The sequence below is a fragment of the Fistularia commersonii genome, chromosome 33, assembly GCF_037954325.1.
Source record: "Fistularia commersonii isolate RoL2024-O1a breed Wild chromosome 33, RoL_Fcom_v1.0, whole genome shotgun sequence".
Taxonomy (NCBI): Eukaryota; Metazoa; Chordata; class Actinopteri; order Syngnathiformes; family Fistulariidae; genus Fistularia; species Fistularia commersonii.
This window is the reverse complement of record NC_141316.1, coordinates 6,844,464-6,857,115: the sequence shown is the minus strand read 5'-3', so window position 1 is coordinate 6,857,115 and position 12,652 is coordinate 6,844,464. Positions and strand designations below refer to the sequence as shown.

Below are 12,652 nucleotides of genomic sequence, written 5' to 3'. Positions count from 1 at the left end.
AAAGAAGTAGTTCAAGTGTTGTGACAGGAGCGATCATTTGGGAAAAATAACTATCGTAATTTCCGGACTATAAGCCGTTTTTTCCCCATGCTTTCGAACACTGCGGCTTCAACAATGATACGGCTAATTTATGGATTATTTTTTTTTAGGGGCTAACAAGCTTCACGCCATCAAAACATTTAGCCTCATCACATTACGTTGAAATTCTGAGGCCGTTCAATTCCAACATTGAAAAAGACCATTTTAATGGTTTTAGTGCGCAGAAGGCAGACCAAGATAGCGATTGAAGATGGATGGATTTTCCTTATTTATTATCAATCTTTTTTTTATCAGCCTTGTTACAGGCACTGTTAAGAAAAAAGCATTTCCATTTTGTATTTGCGGATATTAATGGTATTTATTCAATTAAGATACAAAAAAAAAAAAAAAAAACGGGTAAATATCTGTTGCACTGTGGACACCAGTGGCTTAGAGAAAAGTGGGGCCTATATATGTACACACATTTATTGGTTATTTTTACCCGCTGTGTCTTATATTCATGTGCGCTCAAGGAAATAATGGTAAATAAATTTGGTATGAAAATCGAATTAAGTGTTAATTTCCTGTTTCATCTGTGCTTTTGGATTTCCAATGTTTTCCTTTCTCTTCACGTTTCTCTGTATATTATACTATTTTCCCGATTCTATTTATTGCACGGCGGGAACGATTTGAAGACAAAAAGGGTCTCTCAAGGACGCGTAATCCGTGCGTTGGTGTTTCCACACACACGGTCGTCTCTTGAAATCAAGACGTTTTTTCTCCGTGGAAAGATGAAGAGCAGGCTGGATGAAGTCGCCACCTACCGCTCAGATGAACGCCGTTCTCATTCCACGAGGGGATTTTTTTTTGCAAAACGAGTTCACGGAAGTGCTCGATCCAAACAACCGAGACAGGAGTGAACCGAGAGAGCCTCCATTTCTGTAGTTATCTGTTTATGGGGTTTGACAACCCCATCTTCTCCCCAATAAGCGGGAGTTTGGATACATAAAATGTGTATCAGACTTTTTAATTCATCTTCCTTCAGCCGCAGGAAATCTTCAAATCTTTTTACTTAAGACCTTAAAACACTTTATAGCCTGGACTTGGACACTTTATAGTTTTATTTCTTATTCTCCCCCCCTCCCTTTTTTTTTTACAGTTTTTTACAATTTCCTACTATTATTTATTATTATGTTTTTACTTGAAACTCTTGCACAACAATTTCCTTCGGGATAAATAAAGTTATTCTTATTTTCCAACACATTTTGAACTATTAAATGTGCAAAAGATGTTACATTTACATTGTTTTTTTTTTTTTTTTTTTAGCACTAACGTGCATGCATGATTATCGAAGTAAACAAAAAAAAAAAACAATGACTAGTTATGAAAGAATGTGCCTCCCCTGCCGCCCCCCTCAGCCACTTCACTGAAATGCCTTTTAACGTAAACACGTCTTTGCGCTGTTTAGTTTCCAGTGACACCAGCCAGAATCGGAGCTTCGCTCGTGGGATAGTCGGGGAGTGGGAGGGACGGGTCTGTTTGTGAATAATAGCACATCTGCGATAGACTGTCGAGCTCCATGTAATGGGCAACCACCAAATAGGAATTCCTGCAGGTCTCAGCTGTGAGTCATTTAGCTGTGAGTGAAATTATAGGTTCTCTCTCTCTTGCTGTAAAGCCATTAAGCAAAGTGTAATCTCTTTCATCACACGTTATAGCCGGAGCTGATACTCAGCCTTGTGAGCGAGGCCAAGTCCGCCGATATGTTTCAGAAAAAAAGCAGCTGGGGGACGTCTCCCGGAGACGAACAGGCGCACCGCCACAACTCACGGGAAAGCGAGTACGATTAATCGGATTGCTTGTTTTATGCATGTTTTTTGTGAGGCTTATCTCATGATTCTTCCAGTGATTTCCTACATTTGCCATCGGCCTACACAGCAGCGCGTGAACGGCACGTTCCAACTTGCTGAGAGGGAGAGAGAAAGTGATTGCTCGGCAAAAGGTGATCAAGAGTTGAAATTGAGTTTCCAGCTAAAAGGCGGTTTACATTACATACCGATCAGCCGAGGTTAGGGGAAATCTCTGGATAACATACTTGATTATGTGCGTCTGATGTTAACCCCAAACCAAATTTTTCCAGAGTCTTGGTTTCCTTTTAGTTTATTTAGATCAGTGTTTCCCAACCACTGTGCCGCGGCACATTTGTGTACCGTGAGGGATCATCATTATTGTTCCAAAAATTATTTATTCAGTGCAAATAATGCATCTTTGCGCGTCTATCTATGTGGGAGGCATGCAGTGACAGACACAATAAATAAATGCTCTTCCACTAGATGGTAACAGGTAGTGAATTAACCTGTTTTTACCTGCTGCTGCTCCTATAGCAGTCTTTTTTTTTTTTACCCCTGTTGCTATCATTCCATTCTCATCCTATTTATTTTTAGGCTTGTTGTCATTCTGCTATCCGTCCCTATCCTAGCTATTGTCTTTGTCCTCTTAATTGTCTATTTTATTTATATTTATACTCATATTTATTGATATTGTTATTGTGGCGCTACAAGTATTTCCCCAATGGGGATCAATAAAGTATTATCTTAATCTTAGTGATGCTTCAAGTGAGGCAACGGCAGTGACATGCAATAGATAAATATTTTAAAAGAAAAAGTACTCAATCAGGACCCTGTGGTTCTGAAGAACATTCTGACCCAATGAAGGCCCAAGTATGAGTATTGGTCAAAAGCTGGTGACAAAGTTGCTGAACTCATCTCTAAATCCAAACAGCCACAAACCGTGGCAGAGACAAGAACACTACCTGCCTGCAAAATCACCGGAGGAGAAATGCTCGGCCCTGGGGCCGTTAAAGAAATAGCCCAAGACTACAGTTTCATTCTATTTCATTAAAATCGTTTATTTGGTGGTGTGTCGTGCGCTTTTTTTTTTTTTTTTTTTTTTTTTTGAAAAATATGTGCCGTGGCTCAAAAAAGGATGATTTAGATTACAGGTATGATTACGCAAGTATAAGATAGTTCTCCTCTGTGATTAAAAAATGACATTAAAGCAAAATGTCAGGAGTTTAGCCAGCCACTATTTCCAATGACTTCTATTCATACTAAATGCTATTTGAAGCGTTTAGGGGGCTTGAACTCCCCTCAGCAACACTCAGCTGGCCACTGGGACAGGAAACACCACATGCACTCCAACTGTGCCACCCCAACCCAAGTAGCTGACGGCACTGAAACCACCAAAGTGGTTCCAACTGGACGTTTCATTTCAGGACCAATAATCTGACAACAAAATCCTTCCGGCTGAATTTAGCAACAGAAGAGGAAAAATAGAATAGAATATTAATTCAATTGTCCCTCAGTGGGGAAATTTTAACCACACACAGCAGAAGTGGAGAGTGTAAGAAAAGGTATCGAAAAAAGAAGAAGTAAAAATAAACAATAAACAGTGTTAACAATACAGTGGACCCTCGCTACTTCGCGGTTTGGCTTTCGCACCCTTGATACTTCTGATTTTTTTTTGTAATTTGGTTCTCGCACTTTATCGCTCTTTGGCGTTTTTTGCATATCAAATTTTTTTTGTAATGAAAGTAAACTAAAATTCCTTTTTTAAATAAATAGAACACAAGATCTCCTTCGCTAAACAAAGATACTCAGCATCGCAAACTCTCGCTCCTACCATTCCTCATGTTGATTGGTTCATGGAAAATAGCAACTAAACTTGTGCCCGCCATCCTGGTCCATTCCAGTTCACGTAAGCATGAATACTGTCCATTTTAATTTTTTTGTGATACCCCAGGCTCTACGACGCCAAATAAACGCCCAGTATCTACCCAAACATCTGGTATAGCATAATACAGTCGATGGTGGGTTGAAAACAGTTTGTGGGAGGTTGGTAAAGGGTTCAGTGAGGCTCATTGAGGGTTAAAATATCTGTAAATACCAATAAAAAGATCATGTTTCCACTTTGCGTAAATTCACTTTTCGCAGAGGGTCTTGGAACGTTTGTAACTGGATATATAAAAATCCTCCAGTTGCTGGTATAAATGGTTAAATAAATGGCCTCTGCTCTACAAAAAATTTGCACAACAACATTTGCACAACAACTTGCACATTAAGTCATACCATAAAATCTTTGCAGTAAATGCTGCCTTACTTGTGTATCATGTCAGGGCACCTGCATTGATCAGGTAGCCAAAGGTGATTATTTACAAAAAAAACAGAATAATCTCATAGCTAAACCCTTCCGCATGGGCCAAATCAAACTTTTCCAGGAGAAAAATTTGCTCCAGGTGAGGCTTGAACTCACAACCTCGGCATTGCTCCGCCAGTTACTGTCTTATAAGTACCACGCGCTGACCGATTGCGCCACTGGAGCCACATTTTGGACCCCTGGATGCAATTAAAATAATTTCGAAACAATTAATCGCCACAAGAGGGTGCCGGTTGTGTCGACGAACACACTCAACGCTGCCCTTTTAAGCTCGCACACACACACGAAGATATCTTGTGAAAGCTTTACCTGCTGTTGTTTGCGCTCCTGTTTTGAAATTAAATCTGACATTTACATTCCGGAATAAATCACCACCGTAAAACAGAGGAAACCTGAAAAGATTGAGGAACCGAGCTGCAGAAATGAAAGCGAAAGCATTAATCATGATGGTTGCCTTGCGACGGGGGAGTAAGGACATTTGTAGAGTGAAAGGGGTTTTCGGCCCATGTACATCAGTGGGTGAATCGCGGTGTTAAAACCGCGAAACCAAATTCCAGCAAGCCAATAGTCATTTCATTTCCAAATGACAAATCCATTCCTAAACATTTCGAGTGTGAACTGACAAGTCTGTGCAATTTTTTTTTTTTTTTGTTCTTCAACTTGATGTAAACCATGTGAAAAAATAAGAAGTAGGTCAGGGTCGACAAAACAGAGGCAAACTATTCTTGTCGAAATCTTTTTCTCACAGCGACTGGATTTGATTTTCTTCCCTTGAAGACGTTTCATGTCTCACCCGAAAGGCTCCTTCAGTTCGAAAGGACTTTTGGGACTTTCCAAATATAACCACCGGGGTCGGGAGCCGGTCTAAGTTGCGGTAACTTATTGAGTAAATGGCAGTTGTTTTTGCAGAAACTAGGCCGAGGGGTTTTGTTGATGGGAATGTCGTTTGGTGGAAATGAAGGTACCACTTCTGGGAACTTATCTGAATTAAAATTTGAAAAGCAAATTCAGAATGTGAACCAAAGGAGAGAAACCTGTTGGGCCACATGGACCGAAGCTCAGGTTGTAGCCTCGGTTCCAGTGGTGGATTTCTCCAGGTGGCTTGGAGGTTGTAGATAGCTCTGGTCTTTGTGAGCTAATCTGTCTTAGGATGGATCCCAGTATGGCGTTTTATGTGGCCGAAAGGTTGTGTCTAAGGCCTTTTTATCTGTTCGAGACATTTTTTGACAAAATGGCCTGTTTTACTCCTCTCTCGAAGCATCTGTCATCTCTGGCCAGAATATGGACATTGCTTTCTACAAAAGAGTGGCCCTTGTCCTTCAGGCTTAGGTGGACTGTGGAGTCCTGTCCTGAAGTGATGGTTCTCCTGTGTTGGGCCATGTGTTTGTGCCGAAGTTGTTTCCAACCATCCATTCATCCATCTTCCGCCGCTTATCCGAAGTGGGGTCATGGAGGCAGCAGCCAGGGCAGTGAGTCCCAGACCTCCCCAGCCTCATGGCCCAGTTCTTCTGGGGGGATGCCAAGGCACTCCCATGCCAGCCTAGAGACATAGTCTCGCCAGCATGTCCTGGGTCTACTGCCCCGTGGCTACCTCCCAGATGGACATGCCTGGAATACCGCCCCCGGGAGGCGTCCACGAGGCATACCGACCAGATCCCCGAGCAACCTCGTCTGACTCCTCTCTATGTGGAGGAGCAGCAGATCTACTCTGAGCTCCTCCCGGAGGACCGACCTTCTCAAAGGTAGAGTCCGGCAATACCGTGGAGAAAACTCATTTCGGCCCCTTGTATCCACAGTCTCGTTCTTTCGGTCACTACCCACAGCTCTTAATAATAGGTAAGGGTGGGAACGCAGATAAACCGGCAAATTGAGAGCTTTGCCCTCTCCTTCTTCATCATGACAGACCGGTACAGAGTCAGAGTCCGCATGTCCCGCTTCATCCTTCCCTCTCTGGTGAACAAGACCCTGAGATACTTGAACTCCTCCATTCGGGGAAGGACCTCTTCCCCAACCCGGAGCGGGCACTCCGCCTGTTTCCAGTTGAGCACCATGGTTTCTGATTTGGAGATGCTGATCCTCATCCCTGCGGCTTCACATTCGGTTGCGAACCGCTCCAGTGAGAGCTGGAGATCATGGACCGATGAAGCCAACAGAGTCACATCATCTGCAAAAAGCAGAGACTCCATCCTGTGGCCACCAAATCAGATCCCCTCAACGCCCTGGCTGCGCCCAGAAATTCAGAGGTTGTTTCATCTCCCCAATTTGTCCTTGGTGTGGACCAGTCTTTGCCTCAAGGTATTATGGGGTTTGAAGTGTTTAGGAATTTGGTGTTTGTTGTTGAAAACCCTTCTGAGTTTTTCTGAAACGCCAGCAACATACGGTATGACAACGTCCTGATGTTTGTTACTGTCCATTAGGATAGCCACGGGACTTGCGGCCTGTCTTAGACGAGCACGCGGAGAGACGGGATGCCCCTGAAACACCGTCATTTGGAAAGTTTGTGATGATCTTATCGATATCAGTCATCCAGTGGCGCCAGAAAAATGACTAGTGACTGGCAGACATCTCAGTATAAGAGCTCAGATAATTCCTAGTACGAGTCCCATGAATGGGAAATTGCACATATCTTCTCCCTGGGCTCTCTCATTTCACAGCTTTACGGGGGCGTGGATTGATCTAATGCAGCGTCTCATTAAGTGTCAACTGTTTTTATTTCTTTTATGAATATTGAATATATTATTGAACAATGTCCGCTATCACCAATCGCGGTTATACTGCTGCTGCTAATATTAGTAAGAGATCATTTGGCTTCCTAGAAATATTATATTATATTATATTATATTATATTATATTATATTATATTATATTATATTATATTATATTATATTATCAAGCCATCTGCTGCTTATCCTGTTATTATATTATATTATTATAAATTATAATTACTGATGATAAAACAAATAAATGTATTTTGTGTCTGAATTATGACAAACACCAGTGCCTAAAGTGGCTAGACTCACTGAAGTGCCCAGTGTTCATTGAGTCAAACAGCATCATAATCGCCATCCCAGATGTCTCAGGAAGTAATTAAAACTAACAAGGCATGCAAAGAAGGCTGCCAGCTTTGTCAAGAAGCAGAGTGGAAAACAAACACATGAATGGTCTTGACCACGCTGTAAGCCTTCGCTTTCGGCGTTCAAATCAATATTACTTATTTTATATCATATCCGCCTTAGTCAAAGTTTTTAATGTTCAGCTGACAATCATGCACACATGTAGAAATATGTTTGCCAAATGCAAAACAAAAAAATTCTAACGCTTTTGACAGCTGCTGATTATTCCTGCCGCTCCGTGCAGCCTTTTTGCAGCCCGTGCAACAACACCTGGGTTACATCAAGCCCTTCACACCAGTTGGCTCCTTTGTGATGACATGGCTTATATGTCTGTCTTTATCTCACCCTCCAGGTGTGGTTCTAATCCTCCTTTCCCCACAATCTTATTAACGATGGTAAGGCTTGATCCGCTGCGAAAAAAAAACAAGATCTATACTTTAAGATAGATACCATCGTACAGTACAAATTTGGATCAACCGTTAAGCTTCAAAACGCATTTGGAGACGTTATCTTCATCTTGATGTGTCGCGGCACTTTGCACCCCTGCACTGATTGCTATAATAATGCCATAAATGAAATAAATGAATCCCTGTGATTCTCCAGATTCTTCCAAAGATGGCAAAATAAAAAAAGTACACCACTGCTTAATGTGCAAAGCTGCTGGAGGCCTGTGCTTTCTCCTCACGGCCCCCCGGGGACTTAGAGCCCTGCGCACCTGAAACATTCAGTCCAAAACTTCCCAACCACATCCTTTGGTTATACGTTCGTAACAATTTGCGTGCAAACCTCCGCAGTAAAAACCCTCACTTTGACAAACACCACGTCAGTCTGGGTTCACAATCGCTCCATGCAGCTCCACGAAGGGATGTCCTGTGGTACCAGGATCCACCTCCTCCATTCAAATCTTGTCTCGAGCATTTGTTATTTCATGATCACAGTATTTCCCTTTTTTTTATCTCTTCTTGGGATGTCATGGCAGGCAGATTAGAGACTGTAATCCCTGTGCTGTGCACCACATGACAAGCCTGCTGTCGGGCCACGGAGGTTCATATCGACTCCCCCTCCACACACACACACACACACACACACACAGACAGACACACACGTTGATATCACTGCAATGGTGCAATCAGCAGCTAGAGGAACTGCTGTCACAGATGCCAAGGGGAAATTCAAGAAAAAATAAAAGTCACCGACTGACAAAACAACACTAGCACTTTTTCCACTGAGTTCTCTCAGGGCAAGATTAGGGAACACGAAGCGTTTCAATTCAGATGTGTATAATGAGGAAGCAACGAAGTAGGAAGTTTCTGCAGTAAAGGTAGAACTTTCAAAAGTTTTCAGTAAAGTGACTGAATTTATTTATTTTTCCCCCCATCAGTCCTGATGAGAAGACACTCGATGGACACATGGAGATGCAACCTGCATCTTGTTCAGCCTGTAGTTGAACCATGTTTGAATGGTATTTCTGGCGAGAAAATAAAAGAAAGGAGACACTTTGGCTCGGGGAATTGCCCTGGCGCTGCTCCCTAGCGCAGTGCACCTAAAACCGACGCCATTGGTCGATCTGCCTTGGAAAGCTCCCGCAACTGCATGTCAATGAGCCTTAATATTCAATGGATCCGTATGTTGCGCAGCACAAAAGCTAACCGCCCTCCCCTTCTGTTTTTCTTTAATTCACCCCGGCTCCCTCAGCCCTTTTTCATTAGTGTTCCTCCTCACACACAGCGGCAAGGATATAAGAGAATTGCACAAATGTGAATTTTTGCAGGAAATATTTTGAATGCAATCAGCTGATAACAGTTAGGTCCCATTTGAGTTACATTAAAAATAATGTAGAAAATTAAGAATGCCTCTTCAATGACATACTATGTATGACGGGAATATTTGATGAGTATTTTCCAGTACTTAATGTTTATTTTTCATACAGGAAGTGCATAAGTGCAAACAGCGTTTTCATTTGTAACATACTAATTTCCCACTAATTTTAGATATTGTTGTCATGGGAACAGACCAAACCTCAAAGGATGACACAGATTTTTTTCTTTTGCCTCTTCTGGAGTGCACTTTATCCAGTATTTGTTGTATTTTGCTTGTGCGCGTGAATGAGAGTGAGTGTTCATATGTCTCTATATGTAGCAAGTCTGTAATTGACTTGTGACAGGATGGATGAATGAATGAATTAAAAATACTAATTCCTAAGCATTTGTGAGTTTGTGTTTTGTATTTCATAATTATTCACTCTGTACTTATAAATCTACTGCACATGATGGACTGTCACTCTCATATATACAGTACATAGATACACATGTATATAAGTATGTGTCTAATTGTATTTACTTTCATTGTTTCATACATGAACACACACATATGTACACACACATATATACACATATGTATTTTTTATTGTTTTTATTTTATTGTATTATTTTCATTGCTTGTTTTAAATCTGTACTTTATTATCATTATTATCATTATTATTATTATTATTGTTGTTGCTGTTATTACAAGAGACTTACTAGCAAAGATGTCACTTTTGGGAGATAAATGTCCAATTATATATTATATAAAATATAACATATATTTGTTTTGCAAATGATTTTTATGGGGAAACACACGTGGAAACCTGGGTTACCAGGTGGAATCCATCCCTTGACTGTGCCGAAAGCCATGGACAATTTCCAGTTGGAGTAAAACATACATTTTCCTACAATTTCCCTGAAGGCAATTTGATATAACCTAAGGCTTTTAGCGAGGAACTATCACATGTTGACATCTCTGCATTTCACAGAGGGACTGCAGGATGATTCAAGGAGATAATTGGCATGGAGGTGCTGCACGTCTGTGTGATTCCCCTCCGTGACACGGACAGCTGACGTTGCCATATAAAGCAATAAAAAACATCCACAGCAAATCAGCGGGCTACTTCCCAATTGAACCTTTTAAACCAAACTTCAGCCTCTGAACCGCTGCGTCGTCATCGTTTGTTCTGACGTAACGCGGCATCACTAGGTCAAATATCATAGATTAAACAATTGTGCTGTCCCCGCCCCCACAATCCGTCACCATCGGGCTGTGTGAGCTCCGGCCTCTCATCTTTGCCAGATGTCACAGTCGTAAAACTCTCGTAAAACTCTCTATGTTATAGCCATGCTGAACCTGTGTGTGTGTGTGTGTGTGTGTGGGTGTGTGTTTGGTGTGTTTGGTGTGTGCGTGAGTGTGACAAATAAACGCCGCAAACAATCTCTCATAAATGATTAAACATCTGCCAGCAGAGGCCTGATGTCAGTTGTGATAATCATCACAGGGAAAAAAAAAACAAAACAAAAGATGATAAAAGATAAGCCGCCATGATAAAATTGTCATGGGAAATATCTCAGATATGACTCCAAGACTCAGGATTATCATCCTGTTTATCATTAACATGTCTGTCTCTTTAAAGCAATTTAAACATCGACCGATTAAAATAGATCATTAGTTCATCATTAAATTCATTAGGATACGAGTGGAGTTCATTTCAGTCAAACATCAAGTGCTTCATTCTCATTAGCTCGGAAAAAGCTAATGGAAAAATGCAATAATTGTGCTGATAGTTACAGAAAGAAAATTACCATTTCCTCCTAATTGTGGGATTTTATGTTGTTTAGATGCCAAGAAGACTGGCCCGTTCCAGTGAAAAAAACAACTGTATATCTAATGCCAAAGTAAACAATGATATTGTATTTTCATACCGGGCAATCCAGAATAAGGGTTTGATATGTTTCAAACATTTCAGCCTGATGGGTATTGGTTTTCCATCGGATTTTTAAGTGGCTTCATTTCATCGACGCGTCACAATATCGGACATCTCTACTGCCGTGTGTTTTTTTTGCTTGCTTCTTTTCTCCTGTAATCTGAATTTTGGTTACTGCTTTCTATTAAATTACAATTAAAGGGAAAGGGGGCTGAAGGACCGGATGGAGCAGCCTCAGAGCCGGCAAGGTGTGACGGTCTGGAGAAGGTCTGAGGAAAAGTGAGAGAAGACTCTCGTCATTAAAACAGCTGCTGCTAGAAACACTCTCGTCCGTTGCCCAATGATGCAATTCGTCTGCAGTTTAGGGGGATTGGATTATTCTCTGGGACCCACAGACAGACACTGGGTGGCCGTGTTAATGAGTGGCAGCCATCTGTACCAACGCACCCATGGCTGTCTTATTACGGCACGTTACATCACCGACAAACTTCCATTACACAATCAGACAATGATATCCCCGCCAAGTGGACGTAACGGTATAAATGTAACCAAATGGAATGTATATTAAATGTAACTACTCCTTCATGTCAAATAACTCTGAATTTATTGCTCATTCAAATCCAAATTGTTACATATGCATTTGCGTAGAATCTATGCAAATGCATGTGCAACATTTTGGCTTTTAATTCTTGGATAATTTGTTGTTTTTCTGCTGTCAAAATGCCAACTCTTTGTGCTCTGATAACCGACGCTGCCTCATAACACAAAAGACATTCCGCTTTTTCTTACAAACATGCATACGCCTTCTCATCTGAATCAACTTTCCTTTTCCTGGTCATTTAGGGATGATTTTTATTTCTCAATTCCACCTGTTTAAAATGGCATTGATGTGGACACACTGAAATCTAATGGCGGGATGGTGTCACTTTGCGGCGAACATGATCGGCATGATTGGTGGGAAATGTCATTTATGGTCAATGCACGCGTTTGACTTATTTATTTTAGGACAATCAGACCTTTTAAGACGTTCTCGTGGGCCATATAAAATGACGTGGTGGGCCACATTTGGCCCGCGGGCCTTGAGTTTGACATCTGAATTAAAGGGTAAATATTTTACAAATATTCATTCAATCATTATCTCATCATTCCAGAACATGGAGACTCTGCACAGAAAAGGCTCCCTGACAGAATCCAACCAGGAACCTTCTCGCTGTAAGGTGGAAGTGCAAAGCGGGAAACAGCATTCCTTAAAACAAGGGCCATATTTTTTTCAAGTCTCCCTCTTTTAAGCCCCACGTGTGCTGGACCCTCCCTGGTGGTTTTCAGTTTTCTCATCCCCTCCGAACGGAGCAGGATGAATATTTTTCCATCTGCCTTCAAACTGAAAACAACAAAAAAAAAAACATCTGCCATTGTGATAAAAAAAAAAAAAAAAAATGTTGAAGGGATCAGATCAGCACGAGCAACCTCGTCCCCTTCTCAAAACTAATCTGCTTGTGTCATAAAGTCGTCGGGGAAACTCGACGGTTAAATGGGATGCGATGGCACGTAAAGCCTTCACACTGATCCCTTT

The 12,652-nt window shown here is 41.4% G+C and overlaps 1 protein-coding gene and 1 non-coding gene across 5 annotated transcripts in view; both read right to left on the bottom strand.

Moving 5' to 3' along the window:
- The window catches only part of rhbdf1b (rhomboid 5 homolog 1b (Drosophila)), a 42,293-nt gene that overhangs the window by 18,551 nt on the left and 11,090 nt on the right, over window positions 1-12,652 (bottom strand). The window lies entirely within an intron of this gene.
- Window positions 4,305-4,398, bottom strand: trnai-uau (transfer RNA isoleucine (anticodon UAU)). The gene is made up of 2 exons: window positions 4,361-4,398; window positions 4,305-4,340 (listed from the first exon to the last, which is right to left on the bottom strand). It is a non-coding gene; the product is annotated as a tRNA-Ile (tRNA).